Source organism: Peromyscus eremicus, chromosome 16_21 (genome assembly GCF_949786415.1).
Source record: "Peromyscus eremicus chromosome 16_21, PerEre_H2_v1, whole genome shotgun sequence".
Taxonomy (NCBI): domain Eukaryota; kingdom Metazoa; phylum Chordata; class Mammalia; order Rodentia; family Cricetidae; genus Peromyscus; species Peromyscus eremicus.
In genome coordinates this window covers 25,889,325-25,907,942 of record NC_081432.1, presented here as the reverse complement: position 1 = coordinate 25,907,942, position 18,618 = coordinate 25,889,325, and the positions used below count along the sequence as shown (strand labels likewise).

The window sequence follows — 18,618 nt, the reverse complement described above, 5'->3', positions numbered from 1 at the left end:
GAAACCTTCAATTTTATTATCTCATAAAGCGGCCAGCTAAACATGGTTTTTCCCTTTCAGGATAAATTCTTCAAAAGGAGAAAAGAAAAGTTTACACAGGGTCAGAATGAAAGTAAAGGGTCAGTTTTAAAAATATTTTTTAATTAAAATATAAAAATATCATTTTCCCTCTTCCTTCCCTCCCGCCAGCCCCTCCCATGTACCAGGCCTCTTCCTTTGTTATTGTTACATGTATGTATGAATGCATAGATATATAAATACAATCTGCTGAATCTGTTTAGAGTTGCTTGTATGTAGATGATTTCAGGGCTGACACTTGGAATTGGATAACCAATGAAGGGGCTCCCCCTTGTAGAACAACTGAATCTTCTTCTCTAGTTCTTTGTCTAGGGGTAGAAGCCAGTGAGAGTTCTTCATGTCCGTTGGCGTGGTCAATGTTCAGGTCTTGTTTACACAGCCATATTGTGGCGGTACCGTGGGTGTAACTCCCCTGTCATTTCTAGGAGAGACAGCCTCACAGCGGACTTCCTCCTCTTCTGACTCGTAGCAGTCTCTATGTCCCCTCTTCCGTACTGTCCCCTGAGCGTTTTGCAGGAGTGACAGACGCATCCACTGGGTCCAGGCCCTCTGGGTCCAGGCCCTCCACAGCCAGTCGTCCCTGCCTCTCACCAGTTTTTTTCTGTAAGGGTCTGACTCGGGGTGAGAGCCACACTTAACCTGTGGGTGCAAAGATAAGTATGGGAGTTGAGTTTATGGTTCCAGGGAACAGGTTCTGAACGAGGAAATATTCTGGAGGAACTTGCTTTGCTTTTTAAATAGGCACTTCTCTCTCTGTCTCTGTGTCTGTGTGTGTGTGTCTGTCTGTGTCTGTGTGTATATGTCTCTGTCTGTGTGTGTCTGTGTCTATCTGTCAGTGTCTGTGTTTGTCTGTCAATGTCTGTGTGTGTCTGTGTCTACCTGTGTCTGTTTCAACTTGGAAGACATCTTGTATGAAGTATTTAGAGAATGCCATCTTAGCTTCTTTAAAGAAACAAAACAAAACAAAACAAACAAAACAAAAACAAAAAAAAACCCTTGTAACATAGCATTTAACACAGTCCATCATTTGACCACTAACAAACATTAGCTTATTTGATTGCTTTCTTATTGAATTGTATATCATAAAAGCCAGGACAAATATAGAACAGTAATTTCCTTGGGGTGCCTTTTAATTTTTATATAAATTGTATAGACCCCTTTCCATGTGAATCAGAAAAGAATGGTCCATTTGATACTGACAAAATAGCTGGGTAGTTTTACTGTTATGTTTAATTAACTGGACAGCTCTGATAAGAAGTGAATGAGATGTTCCTACTTCAGTTGATCGTCAGTGAAACTGAATTTGATTAAGCAGACTTTGCATTTTGGTGGGAGTCTTTTTCCAGAGCCCTTTCCTACCTTGTTAGTGAACTCTAGCTCTTTAAGAATACCAGCTCTTGTCTTTAGAGGAAAATCACAGAACACATCGGCCTCACTTTTATCACGTATTACTTTCAAAGCTGTCTACTAGAGGGCTTGAGTAAAGAATGCTGACATCTGTAGCGGATGTTGCTGGAAGAGCATGTTTTATAGACAAGTGATACTTTCAATATTCAGATTGAGATTAAAAGTTTTGAAAGTTTCAAATCTTGGATGACTTCAGATTTTCTCTGATGAAATATTTCAAAAAACGAAAAAAACCTATCACAGTGTTGGATATCTAACATAAGTACCAACAGCTGAGATGTTCTCAACCATTTCAGGTCTTTTTATAAGTAGCTTGTCTCAGTGGCTAAGGGTGCTAATTAAATAACTAATCATTTATTAGTACTATTAGAAATATGATAAAATAGCATATGGAAATATGTCATAGATTTTTTTTTTTAATGCACCCCTTCTTTTTTGTTGTTGTTGTTTTGTTTTTTCAAGACAGGGTTTCTCTGTGTAGCTTTGGAGCCTTTCCTGGAACTCACTCTGTAGCCCAGGCTGGCCTCAGACTCACAGAGATCCACCCACCTCTGCCTCTGGAGTACTGGGATTAAAGGGGTGCGCCACCACCGTCCGGCTAAATGCACCCCTTCTAATATGCATATATTCCCCTAAGATTTGTTAATGTAGTCATTTCATGTCCCATACATTATTTTTTATTAAAAACTATTTAATTTTCATTTGATGTTTTTAGCATCTCGTAATTGGCCTATAAACAAAGTATGTATTTCCAAGTGGGGCCTTGTTCTACAGTGGTGTCAAGTATCTAATCTTAGTTGCTATCTTTTTTTGCTTATTTCACGTGGTTTATAATCTTTTCTTTCCCCGTTTTGTCTTACTCCTTTTTCTTAGCAATGTAAATATAGAAATTGTGCTCTGTATTTTCTATTCCTGTGACATGTGGTAAGCAGCTCTCTTGGAATCAGACACCTCCACATTTTCTTCAGACATCCAAGTGGAGAACTGCGTGGTGTAGATGTGATTATTTCCTGAGCAGGGATGCAGGAATGCAGGAATGCTGACTCCAAGCTTTGATGTCACCCTGGACTTCTCTTCCAAATCTGATTAAGTTCTTACCCTGTTTGCAAGCACAGCAACAACAGGTTCCCATTGAAACCGACTGTTCATCACCATCCCGTGTCTCACTCCTCTCCCCTCCCTGTCTTTCCAGCCTTCCCTCTCTCCCCCATCTCTCCTTCTTTCCTACTTGTCAGTCAGTCTGTCTTTCTCATTTATGATGGGGATTGAACCCGAGCCTCCATATGCTCTACCACTAAACAGCAACCTCAGCCCCAAAAGTTCTTTAAAATTATTGTATTTGCCATAGTTAGGGTTTCTGTTGCTGGGCAGAGACACCATGCCCATGGCAACTCTTATAAAGGAAAACATTCTATTGGAGCTGGCTTCCAGTTCAGAGGTTTAGTTCATTATCATCATGGCAGGAAGCATGGTGGCGTGCAGGCAGACGTGGTGCTGGAAAAGCAGATGAGAGTTCTACATCTGGATCTGAAGGCAGCAGGAAGTGGCAGTGACACACTGATCTCAAAGCTCACCCCCTAGTGACGAACTTCCTCCCACAAAGCCACACCCACTCCAGCGAAGCCACACCTCCTAATAGTGCCACTCCCTATGGGAGCCATTTTCTTTCAAACCACTACAATATGTCACTGGATTCTCTCCCACTCTGTGGGCTTCCTCTTCACTCCGTTGATTATTTCCTCAGCTGTACAGAAGAGTCTTATGAGGTTCCACTTGTCAATTGTTGACCTTGATATTCTAACCCTCCTACCTTTAATAACTTAAAATCAATCAAGTCCAAATTTTGTTAATTAATATGTGTTCAGGTCTTAGTGATGCTAAATACAGATAAAATAGGCAGAATTTTAATGTTTTGCTTCTGATTTGTATTTTTGTTTACCCACCAATGCCATCTTTAATAATAGGATGTATTACTTATATCCTCTTTCTTTTACAATAGGGAAACTTTAGAAAAAAAGAAAAATTAGATTCCCAAACAGTGACTGAGACTGAATGGCCAGCTTCTTGAAGGCTGAAGCTCCCACAGATATTTCAGTTAGATATTACCAGGGTAAAAATGAAAAGTGAGAACATGACTGCTCCAACGTATGATGGAGGAGGCTCATTGCAGATATGAGGGGGAGCACAGACAGAGGCAGCTGGAAGGGTCCAAACTGAACCCGGCCATGGGTAGAGGAGGCAGTGAGAAAATGAGACAGGAGAGAAGGAGCAAAGAGAGGACCTGGGAACCAGGAGAACCAAGAGGTCAAGAGAAGAGCCACGAGGGAGCCAGGAGACCACGAGGAGGTCTAGCCGAAATGGTGGCGGGGCTTTCCAGGAAAAGAGAAGCTGGGGGAGGAAGCAAAGCTCAGGGCTGCAGTTAGGGTAGGGGTGAGGTATGCCAGCCGGGGTGACTCTGTGACAGGTACTTGTGAGTAGGGCCTGGGGGACACTGGCGGCCAGTGTCTACTTTGATACATTAAACAGGTACCTCAGTTAGCCGTTTGTCCTGGGTTTCTTTGAGACCTAATAGGGTGATGACCTGGTGCTTTGTAAAAACCGCATTAACATATTCACTGACTGGTTGTCAGTGGTGTATTTTTCTAGCTGAAAATGAAATCTCTAAATAAAAGTGTTTGGGTCAAGAGTAGCCTTATATGTCTTTAATCCCAGGATGCAGGAGGCAAAGGCAGGTGGTTCTTTTGGCCACCCTGGTCTACATAGTGAGTTCCAGGCCAGCAAAGAGTACATAGTGAGACTCTGTCTCAAGAAAAGAAAAGGCAAAAGGAAAAAGAAAAGGTAGTGGTCGGGTCTCTGCCTTTTTTTTGTATGCCGGGCATATAAGTGCTAACACATAAGTACTCATTTCATCTGGGCCATCCCTTGCTTAGGCGGAGCATTGTACATTTTACAGGTTAAGAAAAGAGGATAGACAAGCTAGGTCACTGGACAAGTCACACAGCAGGGTGCAGTCAGCCATCCTGAGTGCATTATCCCACTTCTCATGTACCCAAGGTATTGTAGGATGTGACCCATTCGTAAATAGTGTTAATCCCAAAGACGTGAGGAGGAAGACCAACTCAAATCACCGTGACAAAATTAATTAAAGCAGGCAGTTAATTAAAACAAGCTTTCCTATTCATGTACACGGGCTGCCTCCTCCTGAAGCGGGGTTCAAGAGGTCAGCCTTGGACGTGAGGAAGACAGGGTTTTTATAACTCAGCGTAGGGGGTTCCTGAAGGAGGATTTGGTGGGCAGAATAGGTGGGGTTACAGAAGCAGAAGTGACCACAGCAACCTTTTGAGATGAAGGTGTTGTGAGGTAGTCCTGAAGTAGTCATAACAAGCTGGTCACAACAACAAGTGGCCATGACGACCCCCTGAAACAAAGGCATGGTTGTCGTGTCCTGGAGCAGGCGGTACCGAGCCGTTTGTAGTTAAGGTTACAGGTGGGGCGTAGCCCAGCCCTTGAGAAACAGATTTCATCATAAACAGGAGAGAACCCAGTTTGTCTTTACTGTAAGATGGCTTTCAAGCCCAAGATGGAGGGAGGCTGGCTCATCAATAGGATTTTTTTCTCATTGAATGTTCTTGCCTAATTACTGTTTGTGAAAAAGAACAACAGCCACCAACACCCCCACCCTCTACCCCCCTTCCCACCCCACCCCTTTCCACCCCACCCCTTTCCACCCCACCCCTGGCCCATGCTTCTTTCACTTTCTGTTGGGTGGGAGTTGTTGAAGTTGTGTTCTGCCCTTTTGTTGGTGATGATGAGTTTTGGTTTGGTGAGTTTGGGTTTGAGGTTTGGGTGTGTTGGGTTTTGAGGCAGAGTTTCAAAGGATTGCCCAGTCTGGTCTTGAATCTATGTGTTTAAGCTGCTCTGCCTCTACCTCCCAGATAAAGCACAGTTGGAAACCAATAATAAATGAAAAAAAAATTTCATTTGAGGAAAGAAAATATGAGGTATTCAAATTTAATAGCTGGACTTAGAAACTAGAATCAAGTTTACTGTTCTGTGTTCCTCATGTTATCATATGATCAGTTGGCATTTTGGAAAGTACTGTCTTTGTATTGATCCTGTCCCTCTTGAAGTGATCAGTATAGTGTGTATTTGAGACACTGGCTCTCTGCTGACTGTGGTCAGGCCATTTGAGTAAAATGTTTGTTATGAACAAACCAGGAATTTTTTTCCTTCCAGTAATGATTCACTCTGTGTCAGATGGAGCACCATTTGGAAAGCACTGGTTATGATAACCTTTTTTATGAACCAGAAGTTCAGAGTGTAATTAAACTATTATAGGACATTCAGGTGCTGCCTCAGCATTTCTGGAAATCCTTTGGGCTAGCAGTACAGCTCTGTGGTAGAACATGTACTTCAGCATGGGTGTGGCTCTGAGTTCAGTCCCTCACACAAAAGGGGAAAAAAGTTAATTCTTTGACACTCACTAAAATTTTGTTTTATTTTCCCATCTTTCCTACTCAAAAGGTTTTAAAATCACTTTCAAAATCCTTTTTCATTTTTTTCTTACAAATTAACTTCAGTTATTTTTCCACACAGTATCACCAAAATAATAATAATAATAATAATAGAAATAATAATAATAATAAATCTAGCTTTGCCCTGTGAACTCTTTATTTTCCAAAGCATTTCTTTCCATGACATCTGTGCCTGCATTGGATAGGAAGTGGTCAGTAGATGTTACAAAGCATGCTGAACTGGGGTAAGAAATGCAGTCCCATGAGTTGTACGTCACAGTGTAACATGGTGTGTAGCAGAGAAGAGTGTCGACTTCAGATGATGATGTCATCCTTCAGACACAGGCTCTGCCGCCCAGTTGATGGGTAGAAACACTGTTAACCTCTTGTCTCTGACCCCGTCAGAGGATTTGGACCATAGGTGAAGCGGCTTGCACGCTCGTAGCTGTTTTGCAGGGCTGTGAGCGTGTTTCCTTTATGGAAGCGCTACCTGCTAATGTGTGCGTTATCTGTCTGGGTTTTAGCAGCACCATCCCCTGTGCATAACTGTTCTCAGTTGAGGTGTCTGGAAAAGTCTTCTGTGCTGTCTTTGCCTGGGTTGTTTCATATAGGTCCTCCGTTTACCCAAGGGAGACCTGTGCTCTGTGTTGACAGGAGTTCCTACCCCTCCGCTGTAGAATCCAATCCTTTGGGCCTCGGCCTCATCAGTCCCCACTGCAGGCCTGTAAATCACTTGTAGGCCCCTGTTTTTCACCCAAGAACTTTTGTAATGATACTGAGCTTGGTTTGAAAATGATGGTAAGTTTAGGTCAAATTTTATTTCACAGCCAATGAAGTTTACTTACGTAAAAAAGCTTTTTTTAAACCACTTGATATTTGGAGTGGAGCTCAGCTAAATTAACTAACCTGAACTACTCCCCGAGATGGCAGCCAACACGATGGGTCTTCATTATACAAGGACAGCCCTGATGCAGTGGAATGTAACAGAGAGTACATGCTCCATTCTGAACTGCTCCAGTGAACAGTTCCCGAGCCTCTGATATCCAAATTTGGTTGTCTCTGTGTGAGTATGAATGGCAAAGCAAGCAATTTGCCATGAAGTTGAAAAACACGTATCACTAAAATTGTGGGGCATTGTAATAGGAAACCTTCAATCCAGAAATGCCTTGACTGACCCAGGGAAGACATGGAGCCTTTGTACCACTTTAAAAACGTAATGATTCGTGTGTTCTCTCTGGAGAGTGTGACTGTCTGGGTGTGGTGTGGTGCTGGGAGGTCATGTTGTAGATCCTTGTTTTAGTGTGCCTAGTGGATAATGTCTAGACATTTGCATATGTTCTTCATTCTTCTATTTCCAGGTTTTCGGTGATCATTTTTGCAGGTTTTAATTGTTCCTTCATATGTTGTGTTTTGTGATCTATATATGTTTGATTTGGGGGGTTTTGTTCCTATAATCAATGTCAATTTGTTTTTTCTTTTTCTCATCTTCTGATCAGGATTTCTGGCAGGTACTGACTCAGCAGCATGTGCTTTCAATTAATCACTGCTCTGGAATCCATATTAATGCTTCAAAGGCAAAAGGTTCAGTGCATGCCCCTGTCCTTCCCCCTCCCCTCCCCCCAGAACGGTTCGTCCCTGTCACTTTAAATTTCCTGCTTCATCTCTAATATGACAATTCGAACACTGCACAGTCCTTGAGAATGGAAAACCGGGCATAATTCAAAAGGAAGTTTTCTCAGTAGCTGTTAACACAGAAGGACGAGAAACTTAGCTGTAGTCTTTTGCACTCCAGCCGATTTTAATAATTGGTCATTTAAATGTTAGGATTGCTTGGGTTGTTTCGTTCCTAATCTAGCATAGAAATGAAAGGCAGTTTAAATGAATAGGTTTATTTTTTCTTTTAAATTTCCTAATAAATGCAAACAAGCAGTTGCTTGTTGCTCTTTGCTCAATAAAATAAATGGCTTAAGAGGAAATTGGTGGCATATTTAGATTTCGTTATTTTGCCCTTTTGAATGAGGCAATGACTGTAACTTGGGAAAATAATCGAACACATGGGAAGACTATACAGGTGTAGAGATTTCCAAGGACACTCAGAACAAGTACTTTTTAAACTGACCTTCAGATGCGTTCACTCGTTAGCTATAGGGTATACATTTTAAAATTTTATTCACTTAAAACTACTCTTGCATTTTTTGATAATTAGTTGTAATAAAAATATAAATTCAACTTAAATATTAGCATCACTTGATTTGGAATGACTGGTGCTATAATTAGTGAAGACCACAGGGCACTCTTTACAGTGCATTTCCCCTCTGCTCCTGTGTTAAAATGGGGTGTATTTCAGTAGTTCTCCAAACCATTCACCCTGTAATTGGTGGAATACACTATCTTTCATAGATAACCGTGGCATTAACTGTATTCTGAAACAAACAAATACTCTAAATTTCATCAACACAATTAATTGATAATCCCATTTCAATGCTTCAGATCCTGGGGATTTTGTTTCAGAATAGCTAAGGTACAAACAAGTGCTAGTCAGAGGAAAGCAGGGCTAAGCTCTTCATGGTAGAATGCTTGCCTACCATGAACAAGCCCTGGATTTGGGCCTTAGCACTCCAAAACTTTTAGAAAGAAAAGAGAGTTGATTGATGGCCAATCACATGAGAATGTCTTGCCCATGACTCTCATTGTGGCAGGACAAATGGTTGGGGACAGCTCAGAGTCCCTCACTCTTCATTTATAACCTCGTGTTTTTAAAAAGACTTGTCTTCCAAAGAGATCCTTACATCAAGGAGTGAGGAGAACAGATGAGAATTACTAAGTGCCAGGAAGCCCTGGAATCTACAGCCCTGAGCACTCAACCATGTGTAGGTAGTAAGCACCAGTCATTAGGCTTTCAGTACTCCAAGTACTATTTTGGTCGAGCAGAGATTGGAAATCAACCATTATCCACTCGCTTCAGGAGCACATATACTGAAATCGGAGTGATGCAGAGATTAACACCATGGCCTCTGTGCAAGGAAGGCACACAGATTTTGAAGCAGTCTGCATTTTTCTATCATCCATATTTTCCCGAACCTTTTATGGGTTTCTGGAATCAGAATATAGAAACTGTTTCGTTAAAATTAAGATCTGAGATGTTAAATATTTTTAAATTAGCTTTTACTGCATCCTTCAGAATACCTTGTAAATTTATATTAAACTTAAATTTTCTTTTATAGATGGTGAGGGAATTGTTCATATTAATTTCTAGAAACAGCGCTTGTTTTGGTGACACGAGTCCATATCTTTTAAGCTCCCCAAGCAAGCAGCAGTCACTCATTAGAGAAGGTGGACCCTTGCTTATCTCTTTGCAGGATCTGTTCTTTGCATGCTGTTCCTACTGCCTGTGGAGAGGCTGGCCCCAGAGGCCTGCTCGCATAGTGCACTATTCTTCAGGCCAACTTATTAATGACGTCAGACACTCACTCACTGTATTGACGTGGAGTAACCTGGTCTCTTTCCAGTCTCTCGAGTTCCACCGCTCCAAAAGTCTGTGGATTTAACACATTTTGGTTATTCAGGTTGACAAAAGAAAGATAATGTAATCATTAAGTGCCCCCAAAAGGAGGTCATTTATTTGCTTGCCTCAAATAGTCAGATTCCTATTAATACATTTTTAGTACATTTTCATTTTAGGTTATGTTGTGTTTGAATTTGAGGTCAACCGAACGCATTTGATGTTCCATTTTTTATTTGAAGCATAAACATAACTGGCCATTACCTTTCTGACAACGCCTCATTCTTGGCTTTTTCATCATAGAACAATGTTTGTAGTTCACTCTGGCATGAAGAACTTGGTTCTAGATTTCCTTTTCCATATTACTTAAGTACGAGCATGTTTGAAGACCACAGTTACATGATTCTAGGAGAGCTACTCAAAACAAGCCTCTGCTATTTATAGACACAGGTTCTCACCTTGTTCTGAATCTCTGCTGATGCCCTGTGGTCATAGAGAAGCTAGTTCTTTGAGAATAGAAAGCTGTAAGAGTATAGAAGAGCCTTTTATTTTCGAAGTGATGCACATTTTGATGATGAATGAAGTCCACACTTGACTGAGTAAGTAAAGGCATACTTAATCACTGGCTCAGATTGCCCTCAGATTAGCTGAGACCAGCTAAGCCCCAAAGTTAATGCTCCACAGCAGTGAGTGAAATTGTCTTTCCTTCAGAAAGGTCCAGTCCTCAGGAACATTTTCGGAAACTGTACACACAGACACCTGTGCGCCCCTGTGCTGTTCACAGCATATGAAGTGCAGTGGTTCATGGCGTGGGCTGTGGAGTTAGAGTCCAGTCGGTCCGGTAAACTCGGGCCCTTTGTTAACTTGTCTAAACCGGAGTCATCTTAGATGCAATCCCAAGTGCTGAGATGACGGGCGTGACCGAGCATGCCCAGTGTCTGCAGCTTCTGCACTGCTGTGGATTGTGAGCACGCCTTCTGAGCTGTATTCCCAGCCCCGTAATTCTTAGAAACTCTTGGCACACCTGTAATGGCCAGTGGTGTTCCATGGATATCTTTTAATGTTTGGTATCAAATTTGTTACTAAAATTCTTTTGCACAGGGCTTCCTGAGAGATAGTAGCTGTCACAGTCAAGAGTGTGAGCAGTGATTCTTGTAATAGACCTTTTATTTTTCCTCATACTTATTTTCCTTGCTGTATTTTTCCAAATGAGAAAGGATGAAATTACTATGTTGACTCATAATTTTAAAGTGTATGCATGAGGTTGTTTTACACTAAGTGACAAGGAAGCCATTTATGATACCTACATGACGACAGCCAAGAAGCTGAGCTTGGGACTGTTGGGGGCAGGGATTGCTTTCTAGGGGGTTTGTTTGTGTTTAGCACTAGTTCATTTGTGTGTCCGAAGTTCAGATTTAAATTCTTAGATTTGGGTAGCAGAATATCAATAACGATCAAATATAACTTGTCCCACTAAAGCTGATGTAAAGGAGTATACAGGCATGTAGTATCAAAACATACGATTTTCTTCCCCTTAGAGTTTTGATGATACTTCAGCAGATACTGAGGATTCAAATAAATCACTTCAATAAAGTTCTGTCCTTCACTTGAAGTTAATTCCATTCCAGCAGATTTATTTGACTTGTTACTACTGCTTTTAATCATATCATCTGCCGCTGCTGTATTTTAAGCATCTTCATGATGACATTTTCTCTGAGGCTAATGAAATAAGGAGAACATTTCATTCTGGGTAGTTGGGTTGCTCTCAGAGCTCAAGTGGTCAGAATTGGGACTGAAAAGAGAATTGCTTTCTGCAGATGGCATGTACATCATCTCAAGCACCCCCGCCTCAGTTTGTTGCACACTCATATATGTTGCCTCCAATGCAAAAGACCTTTGAGAAGCTCAGAAGAGAATCTGAGTCAGAGAAGGGGAAATCGTAAACCACACTGAGTTGAAAACATTTAAATTTAATTTTCATTTGGCATGTACCAAATCCGACATTTCTGCACAATTGAGTATGGACCAAATCAAGAGGGCATATTTTAGCTGTGCAACAACTCCTGTTTGACTGGGAATAATGTGACTGTTTAAGACTAACGTTTTCCCAAGGCTTTGGCAGCTCTCTGTGCACCAAGGAGATAATGAAGTGTGAGATTCGCTCGCTGCATGAGAAAATCGCTGAATCTTCTCTAACACTCCCTTCTCCCCACTGTAACTCCAGGTAGTAATGCTGTCTGCCATTTGGAAACGATAAGCCAAAATCAAGTTTTCTGGAAGCAGTCTATTACTGTCATTAATTTTTCAAAGTACAACTACAAATATTACTAGAGGGATTTGAAATCTTTTTTTCAGCAGTATAGAGAAATATTGATTCTCCTTTGTTTCTCTTTCACAGTACTGGTGAGTGTGCCCAGGGCTTTGCTCATGCAGACCAGATGCTTGGCCACTCAGCAACAAATTTTGCTTTTAAAAAAAAAAAAAAATGTTTTTTCAAGACTGGGTCTCACTATGTAGCTCTGGCTATCCTGAGACTCGCTATGTGTAGCCCATACTGGCCTGGAACTCACAGAGATCCACCTGCCTCTGCCTCCCAAGTGCTGGGATTAAAGATGTGTGACACTACGTCCAGTGCCTTTTTAAATTTTATTTTGAGATAGGGTCTTACTAAGTTATTCAGTTGGTCAACTCATAATCTGCCTGTCTCAACCTCAGTACCTGAGATTACGGGCCCACACCATCACATCTGGCAAGAAACACTGATAATAAAATAATCCTTAACAAGTGTCATATTAAGTGTCAATCCAAACTCTTGAGGTTCATGAAAGCTGGCATCTTAATTTAAGTAGCAGTGCTGTGTGCCCCCTTTTCTTTTCCTGTATACCACAAATATGTTTATAGGTTGCCACATGAGCATTTAGTTTGTGGGGTCTGTTGATTTCCAGGAGCTCCTTTTGTTTTAAACTCTAGAACTTGAAAACTGGGTGTGGAATAGAAAGAATGGTGAGATTAAATAGGCTCCATCTAATTGAGTCCTCGAAGGGAAAATCACCTGCTCTGTTCTGATCAACCCTGTAACTAACCGGTTGGGAGTCACCACACACTGAATGCTAGCACGTTGGAATCCTGACTGGAAACCCAGCCTCAGGACCCTTCATGGTTCGTGCAACTTTAGCCATAGACTTGGTGAGTCCGTGAGACTAGTCAGAAGCCAAAGGGCAGGCACCTGAACACAAAGCCATCCAACCCAGTAAAACTATCGGGGGGTTTTAATTCACTGTGAAGTGTGGTGATCACATGTGGGGGAACAGTGTGTTATAGTGTAAGTTTACTCATAAAACTTTCAGTCTCGGGCTGGAGAGATGGCTCAGCGGTTAAGAGCACTGACTGCTCTTCCAAGGGACCCAGGTTCAATTCTCAGCACCCACATGGCAGCTCACAACTGTCTGTAACTCCAGTTCCAGGGTACCCAACACCCTCATATACATATACATGCAGGCAAAATATCAATGCACATTAGAAAGAAAGAAAGAAAGAAAGAAAGAAAGAAAGAAAGAAAGAAAGAAAGAAAGAAAGAAAGAAAGAAAGAAAGAGAAAGGAAGGAAGGAAGGAAGGAAGAAAGGAAGAAAGAAAGGCTTCCGATCTCTGCTTCTCAGGAGGCTGAGGCGGGAGGACCACAGGCCTGCCTGTACTGTAGAGTGAAACCAGGGCTAGCTTAGCAACTTGGTGAAACTCTATCTCAAAATCAAAAGTAAAAGGTCTGGGGACTCCACTCAGAATACTTGCTTCACACATACAAAGCTCTGAGTTCAAGCCCCCAGTAACCACACTCAGACATGTAAATCGGGCATGTAAGGATGTAGCTCAGGGGTAGAAATCTTGCCTGTTAAGCCTGAAGCCCTGGTTTTCTATTTAAAAAAAAAAAAATCAGAGTGTGATACCATAGTACAAGTGAAACCACACCTGCCCCTTCATGGGGGGCGGGGAGGGTCTTCATTACTTAAGGTCGATAACTTCGGTGTCTTAGTGATATCACACCTGTAGCTCTGTTCTACGTGTTGAAATAAGGCTAGGTTCTAAGTGAATACTAAAAGTTATATTTTTTTTCTTGTATGACAGTGAGCTTTGAAGTGTGCTGCAAAGTTTTATCATCCAAAAGGGGACATTGATCACTAAGTTGAATAGAAAGGGTACTCTAGGTTGACGTGCATTCTGCCTCACACTTTTAATTTCAGAAGTTGAAGTGATTAGAAAAGAAATTGATAGGTAACACCTGAGCTATATGATGTGGCCTGATACTTCATAAAGTGCCTGCAATTGCAATTCTCTTTCTAAAATATACTTAGTAATTTTCACCATACGCTGAAATAGCTGAAGCCCTCCCTTGGGAACCTGAAGATGAAAGGCATTTCTTCCAGATGCTCACTGTGTTGATACTGTAATAAACCTAGTCTTATAGCATATGCTCTTGGAAGATAGCTGAAGCAACTTTGAAATATTTCTTTTCACTTTTAAGCACAGCTTCGATTTATTTCTTATAGTTTGTGTATTATCTTTGCTATTTATATTGATTTCTTATATTGAATTAATGCACGTTCTTTGGATTTTCTTAGAAAAATTACATTTTGAAGAGAAAATGATAAGGAACATTGTGTTTTCCTTAAAAATGTGCCTCCCTTTAGCTCTGTGAGCAAACAGAAGATGTTTGCTTAGGGCAAAAAAAGACTTAAAATTTAGTCCAGCATTAAATATTACCCCAAAGATGAAGCAAGGGAACATTTTGCCTGCATTTTCCATTTGCAGGATTGAACATTAATGGGACCTCTGGGGTCAGAGACACCAACCAACACCCTCTCTGACAGTAGTCAGCCTTTCAGTTCCTTCAACAGTTAGTCTCCATTTTTACCGTACTTCAGACTTTTTCGTTTCCATTTTCAAACCCGTATCTCTGTTCTTCATAGCTTCCCTATATGTCACGGGCAAGTGATTTGAGACTATCATCTAATTAGAATTAGATCTTTTTAAAAAGCCAGCTAAGAAGAGCCATGGGCACACGTTAGTCTTAATAATTGGTTTCCTAGTAACTCTCATTCCTTTTTTTTTTTTTTTTGAGGCATCATCTCACTGTGTACTCCAGGGTGGCCTCAAACCTGTAGAGATCTGCCTGCACCAGCACTCCCAGCCCCCCTCCAGAATTCTGACACAACCCTTTGACGCTGTCCTCGCCTTAATTTGTGAGATCAAATACGATGGCTCTATGATAATTTTGGTGTCGGTGATTAAAATGTCACAGCTTTTGTACAGATCTTCTGTAGAGTTTTGTACAGATCTTCTGTACAGACTCGTGGCACTGATGAATGTGCCGTCCTGCTGAGCCTCTCTTTAACACGTGGATACTCACTCGGAAAATACACCGATGACTGCTATTCCTCCCTCTTCCCCACCCCCAACTCCAGAAGCTCTGATGAGCGCTGTGGACTTTCACTAAGGACCGAGAGATTACATGGCCACAGTGCATCACAAGACAGGAGCCGCTCACAAATCCTCTTTAGTCGTTCGTGCTTCGTCTTCAAGGAGCTGCTGTGCGGCACACCCGTTCTGTGCTCACCCCTCCCTCTAGCACCCACGTGCCTGTGCAGGCTGTCCTTGTTCCCTCCACTTCTCCATTCCTTGAGGTGTTCCACTCTCCCTGGACACACTGTCGGTCGTGAGTCCTCTTAGATGTCTTGTCTTCCCAGTGTCTTTAACTTCTTACGTGGAGCAGTTTGACCTTCTCGGGGCCCTCCTGCTCCCCCCCACACACACACACACTACCACAGTTCTCAGGATAGCAGAGGTCTCACCTGCAGCTACACTGACAAAGTCTTTCCTTCCCTGAAGAGCAGAAGGCTCCAGGCCCAGGCCTGCATTGGTCAGTGAGCTAGCTGGAGTAGCATTCCAAGTGTAGTGAAGAGGCCCTATGGAGACTGAGTGTTTATTGCCCACAGTAGGTCTACTGTAGCTCTGTCTAGTGACATTTCTTTTATGTCTGCAGACTGTCTAATTGTCCTAAGATGAGGAGGATGGGTCCAAATTGTGCCCTATCTGCACCTCTCATGCTGCCCTTTTAACCACCAAACAGTATAATATTAGCATAAACATAGACCTACAGAAAATAGCATAAAGTTGAGAATCTGGAGATAAACCTCATTCACAATGGGTTGACTTCCAGTGGTGGCCTAAGAGCATTCGGTAAGGCGAGAGTCGTTTCTTCCACACACGGAATGGTATTCACTGGCTATCTAGACACAAAGAATAAAGTTGAGGGCTGGCAAGATGACTCAGTGGGTGAGGGTGCTTCCTGCCAAGCTTCAAGACCTGAGTGCGATCTCCAGAGTCCAGGGAGTGGAGGAAGAGAACCCACTCCAAGTTCCCTTCTGACTTCCAGATGTACACCACGGCACGTGCACATCCCTACACACATACCCATTAATACACAAATGTAAAATATACACCATGTCACGTGCACATCCCTACACACATGCACATTAAATACACAAATGTAAAATGTACACCACGGCACGTGCACATCCCTACACACATACCCATTAAATACACAAATGTAAAATACACACCACTGCACGTGCACATCCCTACACACATACACATTAAATACACAAATGTAAAGTATACACCACGGCACGTGCACATTCCTACACACATACACATTAAATACACAAATGTAAAATATACACCACGCACGTGCACATCCCTACACACATACCCATTAAATATACAAATGTAAAATATACACAACGGCATGTGCACATCCCTACACACATACCCATTAAATATACAAGTGTAAAATATACACAACGGCACGTGCACATCCCTACACACATACACATTAAATACACAAATGTAAAGTATACACCACGGCACGTGCACATCCCTACACACATACACATTAAATATACAAATGTAAAATATACACCACGCACGTGCACATCCCTACACACATACCCATTAAATATACAAGTGTAAAATATACACAACGGCACGTGCACATCCCTACACACATACACATTAAATACACAAATGTAAAATGAAGCTGGACTGCTTATCTCACATTACAGGTAAAAACTCAAAATGAATCAGAAAGTTTTAAAAAGGAATTAATGCTTTCAAACTAGAAAGTAGAAGTAGCTCCGTGCCCTTGGCTTCAATGATGGAGTATTAACTACAACTTGAGATAAAAGGGGGAAAAAAATAGGTGAACTGAAGTTCACCGCAGAACCTTAGGTGACTCGCAGAACATTATCAGGACAGTGAAAAATGAACATGAAAAAGGAGTGAAAATATTTTCAGAGTATATAGATGATAAGGTCATAGCATCCAGGAGGTGTCAAACTGTTCTTAAAATTCATCAGAGCGAAGCCAGGTGAAAAATGGCACAGGCCTTGGATAGACATTCAGATGGCCTGTGCCATCTCAGGTCATGGGGCGTGTGGCAGCAAGCTGGGCACAAAGAAAGATGCACATCAAAATTTAATGAAGCCAAGTGTCAGGACCAGCACTTGGGAGACAGAGATAGGACCACCTCAAGCTTGAGTTCCAAAGCATCCAGGGCTGAATAGCGAAACCCTGTCTGGAAGAGAAAAAGAAAACATTACAGTGAGGTACCATTGTATATCCATGAGGATAGCGGCACGGATGTGTGGAAATTGGAACCTCTATGTTCCTGGGGGCGGGTGTGTGCTGAAGGCGCTGAAGGAAATGGTTTGGCTGTCCCTCAAGACTTACTGTAATAGGGAGTTCTACTCCTAGGTGTATGTTGAGAAAAGCCCAACTACTCTGACAGTTGTTAGGGATTGCATACAGCAGCCAAAAGGCAGACGTCATCTGAGTGGCCTGCCTGTGGATGTGTGAGCCAATCCTGGTATATACACACAGTGCAATGGTTCGGGTAATAGAAAGTGATTACTGATCCGCGCTATGTGGATGAACTAGAGAACATTTGATGGTAGAAGCCAGACACAAAAATATTCATTTGATGTGTGGTTCAATAGTTAAAATGGTGACTTCTATGGAAATGCCATCACAATAATATGTAATAAACCTTCAAGGAAGAACTGTTCCAGATAAGGGAACCTAAAGAAACTTGGCCAAATGATGCATTTTTATTCTGACATCTGGACTGGGGAAGAAGGGGCATGGGTGTAATGGTTGGGATAGCTGTCTAAGTGTGAAAATGGACAGGACGCAGGTTGACAAGATGACCTGAGTTTGAGCCTGGGAGCTCACATGGTAAAAGAAAAGAACTGACGTCAGGTTGTCGTCCGACTGCCACACTCTCACGGTGGTATGCACACAGAATAATGTACTGAGGTTCTTTATTAATGGATGATGTTAAGTAATACTATGTGTATTAATATTGAACTTTCTGGTTTTATTGAGTTTATTCTACAGTGCTTGAGAGAATGTCTTTGTTCACAGGAAATATATGCTGATATATGTAAAGTAATGTAAAATAGCACCACGTCTCCAGCTGACTCAGAGTGATGTGAAGGCTGTCTCTGTATAAAATATAAAGCCGGTGGAGTCATGTGTTAGTAAACTTGCATAAAAAGTATATGCTGGCTCCTTCTACTAGTCTGTCAATTCTTCTGTCAGTTTGAAATTGAGTGAAAATCTAAAGTTAGTGGCCAAGTGTGTTTTCTGTCTTTATTCTGAGCAGCACCATGGAGTAATAGTACTTGTAGCTCTGGCCAGCGGCCCCCTCTCACTTGGTAAACTCTCACCTGCTCCTCAACTTTTGGCTCCCAATGCCATCTTTATTTTAATGCACAGAGCAGCGTCTCCATGAGATTATTATAATGTTAATTCTTTGGCTTCCATATACACTTACTACTTTGGATAGCAATCATATGCCTGTGGAAACATTTTCTTTTCATGTAAGTCTTCCTGTTCACAATGTTTTACAACGTATCAGATCATTATATATAAATAAAAATTTCTATCAATTGTATGCACATATATATTTTTTGAGGAATTTACATACTAACTTTCCAGAGAATGGCCTTGCTGCCCTGGCTGTCTGTCCTCCAGTAGATTCTCCTCCTGGGTAGAGAACCAAGT

General features: G+C 41.7%; 1 protein-coding gene and 1 non-coding gene across 2 annotated transcripts in view; both read left to right on the top strand.

Moving 5' to 3' along the window:
* The window catches only part of Micu1 (mitochondrial calcium uptake 1), a 142,756-nt gene that overhangs the window by 32,953 nt on the left and 91,185 nt on the right, over positions 1-18,618 (top strand). The window lies entirely within an intron of this gene.
* LOC131894029 (U6 spliceosomal RNA) lies at positions 8,956-9,057 on the top strand. Its single transcript, XR_009374816.1, has one exon. It is a non-coding gene; the product is annotated as a U6 spliceosomal RNA (small nuclear RNA).